Source organism: Nerophis lumbriciformis, linkage group LG37, assembly GCF_033978685.3.
Source record: "Nerophis lumbriciformis linkage group LG37, RoL_Nlum_v2.1, whole genome shotgun sequence".
In the NCBI taxonomy this organism is placed as follows: Eukaryota; Metazoa; Chordata; class Actinopteri; order Syngnathiformes; family Syngnathidae; genus Nerophis; species Nerophis lumbriciformis.
In genome coordinates this window covers 14155566-14161882 of record NC_084584.2, presented here as the reverse complement: position 1 = coordinate 14161882, position 6317 = coordinate 14155566, and positions in this window count along the sequence as shown.

Genomic DNA, 6317 nt, shown 5'->3' with positions numbered 1-6317 from the left:
AGCGAACGATCATGGAATCAGCCGGAGAAAAATCGCAAACGAGTCTTAAACCGAAAAGAAAACTGCAGTCATTCCGTGAAGAATATTCAAAAGCCTATCCGGGAATAATTATTCGTTCCAAAAAGGGTGAAAACTACGCGAATTGCACCTTGTGCAGACAAGATTTTTCGTTCGGACACGGAGGAATTAGCGATGTAAAAGACCACGTTGGGACAAAAAAACACAAGTCTAATGCCGTTGCTAAATTTGGATTTTAGCCACAAAAAGGTAATGACACCAATGTTATCTATTGGAATTGTTTAGTACTGTTATACTGTTAAAAGTGTTTATACTATTTATGCTTTCAAGTCCAAGTTGAAGAAATCTTGTTAAATGTTGACAGCATAACTACCAAAATACAGAAGTATGTCCTTAATATTTTTGCAGTGCTATTTCTGTTGAAAAGTTAAAATGATTACATTAGAGATGTGATGTGCCACTTTTCAAGTGTCTGATGGCTTAAATTAATTTTCATTAATTTTTCATATTTTGAATTCTTTTGAAAGGCTTACAAAAAAACTACATTTGAATTGTAATTCCATGCTATTGACAGGACTATTAATTTTAATGAAGTTAGCTTACCATGTTTACAGTATGATAATTGTGATAGAAATGTGAATTTTAGGCACAGAATATTTTTTACAATTGAACAAGGCAGTAGATTATACAAGCTTGGACAGAAAGTTAATAATGACACCAATTTTTTTTTTAATGGAATTGTTTAGTACTGTTTTACCATTTGTTTACTGTAAAAAGTGTTTATACTGTTTATACTTTCAATTAACAAATTGAAGTCTTGTGAAATACCAGTTAATGCCAGTTATCCAACTGGCATTAACTGTCAAAATAATTTCAAACTATTGAAGTTAGCTTACAGAATAAACATGTCAATCAACCCATATGATTTTTGCTGTAATATTTTTGTTTTGAAAAGTCACTGTGACTGATAGAAAAGTGATGGTTTTAGCAACATTTTAACCTGTCTGAATGCTAATAATCATTTTGCGTCGGGGGGCGAAGCCTGAACCCCCCACCAGGACTTTGTCCTGGACCTACCGGGGCCTGCGGCCCCTGGACCCTGGCTACTAGGTTTTTCTGATTTCAAAAGTTGGCAGGTATGGAACACTCCCGCGCTCATCCGACCAGAACGTCATCAAAAAGCGATAAGCGTTATAATAATTCGTCAAAATAGACTGTTACAAAATAAATAGCTGACAACGGAGCAGAAAACATGTTAAAATAGTGCGTTTTAGGAACTGACGTGAAAGTTCCACCATTCTTGTTTGCGATTTCTCGCCAACAGACATCGAAGCAAAATATCCCGTAAAACTGCCAGAGCCAAAATACTTGTTCTCTTCCTTCTTAATCTTCTACACGCAATAATTTGGTTAGGAAAATGTTGACTTTGATTGCACAAAATCCTTGGAATTGCCACAAATGCGCCGGTACTGAGACCGACTGGAGTGGAAGCCGTGCCGTGAACACTGCATTGCGTGCGACTACATGACGTCAAATATGCATGCGGGCCATATTGCATTCACATTTTTGTAAAATGAACGGCCACATAAAAATCGTATTCGACAAAAAAAAAATCTGAATTGGACATCCCACCCTGCGGTGTGAACGCAGCTTTAGTACACTTGTCTAAGAGATGGCACATGTTTCAAATCGCGCACTTCCACTCAGATTGCCAATTGTCCCTTGAAAAACAAAATCATCCCGTATTATGAAACAAAAGTACGCATTTCGTATCGAGCAGTGAAGGAACGCACTTTGTCTTGTATATTTATTCCCGTGAAAATGAAAAATGATCTGTCAAATATTAACAGATTATTTCGAACGGCAGTTTAGCGAGGCTGCTACAGGCTAAGCCAATGGATGCCAGCGTCACTGATCACTTGCCTGTCAAACGTAATGCCGCTCGACTTTTCTGCCTTCTGTTCCTTTTGCTTTGGCTGCTGTCACTCTGTCCTAACCTGGCGGCAGCTAGCTAGCTACTAGCTAGACTTTTCTGCTTAACTTCTGGTAATCAGACTCCAAATGCGACTTTGTACCAGAGTGACATTTTTTCTTTAAAATAAAAAGGAACAATTATGGAAGTTTGGATATTGTTTTTGTCCAACGGAAAAGCTACATGTTGCTATCACGTCAATGAGGTACATGCTTCGTAGTATTAACAACCCTGCTCTCTTGTTAGTATGATAATGACATGTGTATCTAGGTTGTTAAACATAAACATAATGTGTCCAGTTTTATACTGACACTACACTTTGTGATAGTCACACGACACTATATGATGGGCACACTACACTTTGTGATAGTCACTTTACACTTTTTGATAGTCACACTACACTTTGTGAGAGTCACACTACACTTTGTGAGAGTCACACTACACTTTGTGAGAGTCACACTACACTTTATGAGAGTCACAATACACTCTTGTCAGTCCTGGCAACAGTCAGCCTTGCCAGCCCTGGGTTAGAAGCTGTTTATTTTATTTGGGTTTTTCTTGTTTTTTTTTAACATGGTAGCATGTAAAAATATGATAAGTAATCAAAACAAAGGCACGTTGACTAAGACAACAACACAAGTAACTGACGTGTTAGTTTAGTAAAAATATGAGACAAAAATGTTGACAAATTATATTTAATTGTGTCTTATAGATGGGTGGGACAAATTCGGAATCGACCCAATCACAGCTCTTTAACGATGTACGTTGAAACGGGGGGGGGGGGGTGAGGGTTAGTTATGAACAAGAGCCAATCAGATGCCTTTCCTGTTGAGATGACAGTCACCGCCAAAAACAAAATGGGGATTTAACATGTTCCATAAGGTATATCTGCACACCTGTGATAACGTGAAGAGGACCCAATTCATTTTTACTGCTATGATGCCATCAGCAGGCGAGTCATCGATCGTGACATCTACCGGTACACAAATGTAAGTGAAATCTATTATTTGCTGCTTCCTGTGTTGTGCCAAAAACTGATTTCCTGACAAAAATGTAAAACCTTCATCTGCTCACAATTACATGAAAGACAAACACTTATATTGGTGGTAATTGTAACGATATTTGTTTGAAATGATTTAAGCCTTCATCGTGTCCGATAAATGACAGAGCTGGCCATTTCTATGGTTTAAATGAGATTGTAAAGGACTGTTGATTTGATGTTGATGTGCTAAACTCTCTCTCCTGTTTAGAAGCTGCATACAATATCAACTGTTATTTCATTGATCGTTTATAAACTGAGTTCGGAGAGGAAGTGACCTCAGAAACAACGCGCCACAGCCAGCTTCATAACAACCAGTTTCCACTCCAAGGTAAACACTAGAAAAATGGAGGCGAATCATCCAGACATGGCCGTGTTTCTCCTTCTTTTACATGTACAGGCACTTGTAGAAATCACACATAAATACCTTAAGAGAAGGAAATGTAAGACTGTATATGTTGTGTTGGCAGCAGTGATGCAGTGCTAGAACATCAAAGTGTGTGGACAATGGTACCCGCTTTGTGCAACCTGGACAAGACAAGAGGAGACAAATGAAAGCAGATGCAGCAATAGGCCTTAAGAATGCACACACCCTAAAGACAGACACACCCACAACCTGGTAGACAGCCTGCAAAAGACCCTTGCCCCTGATGTGGAGGCCAATGCAGGGACGAGGCTAGGCAAACACATCCCTGGTAGGGCAGCTCAAAGGCCGGGGTGTTGGTGAAAGCCTCCTATAGCCAGAGACCAGATAGACACAAGTGCTTGCAGAGTCGCAACTGAAAGCACACCACACAGCAGCTTGACCTCAAACCGCCACCCAGACCCGCCTCCACCCACCCTTCCCCCTCAGTAAACTTGGCTACTGGTCACACCTTGTTGTGTTTTAGTCCTTGTTGTGTTTTAGTCCTATCCAGGTGTCTACAAGGGCACCGCCATGAGCCATGCTGATCAGATCAAGAACGAAATCCTTTTGCGGTCGATTGCAGATGGTTACCAAAGTTACCACCAAGGTCCATGCAGGTGTCCTGATGAGACAAAGTACAAAACAGGATCACTCTATTGAATCCTCTTATTGGCACAGTTTACAGCATGAAATCCCTTCGTACCTGTGCACCCTCAAAAGTTCTGGGATTGTCTTGAAATATGTAACAGTTACTGATATCAGTCCAACCAGGAGGACAAATACCACCTGCAACACAATTGTTCTTTGAAGTGGAAAACAAAAAGGAAATACGTGGAAAAAGGTTCTCGGTGTAACAGCTACCAGCCAAGTACTCCACTGATCCCACACAGGAGGAAGAAGATGTCAAGTGAAAAAGCCATCTGTGCAATGACAGACAAACACTGTTATTAAAACTGTCAAAGTAAGTCAACTTGTGTCGTCTTACCTTTGCAGTGAAGATGTTTGACATCGAGGACAACAACGAGCCTAATCCTAACTCAAAAATACATTAGATAAGATAAAAACATTTCTTAATCATAAGAAGAACCTTAAAATAGATTATTTTACACACAAGGAACCAATGCAGTGATTTTAAAACTGGTGTAATGTGGGCCTGCCTACTGGTTCTCGTCAGCACACGGGCAGCAGAATTTTGGGGTAATTGTAAAGATGCAAAACTCTTTTTAAAATTACCAGAAAGCAGGCATTACAATAGTCAATACGGCTTGTAATAAAAGCATGCAATTACGTCTTTTTGTTGCTCTAAAGGAGAATACAGCAAACTCTGGCTTTGTTTTTAAGAAGATAAAAATTGGTCTGATGTCATCAGGGGACCTGGAAATGTACCGGGTACAACTGTGTGAGGCGTGTATGAGAGAAGGCAAAAACTGTGTCACGCCTTAGCTAATTGCTGACATTTAATGTGCCTCATTTACATAATTAATGACACAGTGAATTGGTTGGTATGCTACTGGTTAATTATTAATAAAACGCAGTTTGGCCCGACAGAATCCTTTGTTAATGTTTAGGTCACACTGCGGAAGTAAGTGTGTCTATTTAGAGGAGGGGGCGGGACTTGATTGATGGATAAAAGACAACCAATTTTGTCTCCCTGCAGTCAAAAATGTTTACAGTAAATGTAAAGTGTCTTTTGCATGTTTTATGCCCCAAGTTATTTATTGGCCACACCTAAATAATGAACTTCGGGGTTGCCTCCTGGAAGAAGTCAGAAAGCTATATGTTATCAGAAGGAAGTCTGCGTCACAGGGGTTCAGATGAAGATACATCAAAGCCCTCCGTCGGGCCAGAACAGAGGTCAGCCGCAGGTAGAGGGTTTATTGGCTTTGCTTTACCTCTGGCGGGACCACCTTTGGTGCTCATTAACAAGCAAAGGCCAAGGGGCATGGGTGAGTGAGGCTGTAGGGGAAATTCTGGGACAGCGTATTTGACACCCTTAGAACGGGGGCAGCACTGTGAGGTATAACGATGGCTTGGGGACTTGCATGGGAATAAGATCCCTTTGGGCTCGAGTCTCCCCGCAGGTGTACATGCTGCAGAACTTGTTGTGATGTTTGCTTTGTTCAACATTCAGCACTGGCGTCATGCTTCAGCTTTTACACGCCATGTCATACCAGACAGACCACAGACACAACGCATGTTTCTTTGCTGTTGGTTGTGTCAAACATGTACACACAGTTATGTAACGCACCTACTCCTGAACCCTTGCACTCAAAACATTTGGCAAAACATGCAAACCGACTGGATTGCCTTTGCTATTATGTTAGCGCTTGTTGTTTAGGTAGTATCTCAGTAAACACCTTTCGCGCACTGGCAAACACAGGAGTGTAAAATGTGAGCAAAACTGGTTAAGAACCATGGTAGAGGGGCACAGAATGAGACATTTGGGAAATAGTTTTAGTTCAAGTGTGGAATTTTATACATACGTGAAATGCCACACAGTGCTTTGCAGACTTGAAAACAATTCCCCTGATGACCTACCTCCCACCATCATCACACACACACACACACACACGAAAGCATGGCTGAGTACAGAGGAGCCAGGTGAAGAAACACTATCACAGGCGTCGACAAAGGCGGAAGCCACTTTCAGCAGCAGCCTCTCCTGCTGGGGGCTCAAAGACAGCACGCCTCCTCTCCTCTGGGGAACCCCATCAATCATTTTGCCTCTTTATTCGCTGCTCGGGCTATTAGCCAATGTAGCCCAAGCACTGGAGGACAAGAGGACGCCACGCCACAAACATGCAAGCTTCCCAGACCCCACCCACCCTGTTCTTCTTTTCCCGCTTAGGTCAAGGGTCTGGTACTCCTCCCTCAAACCAGTG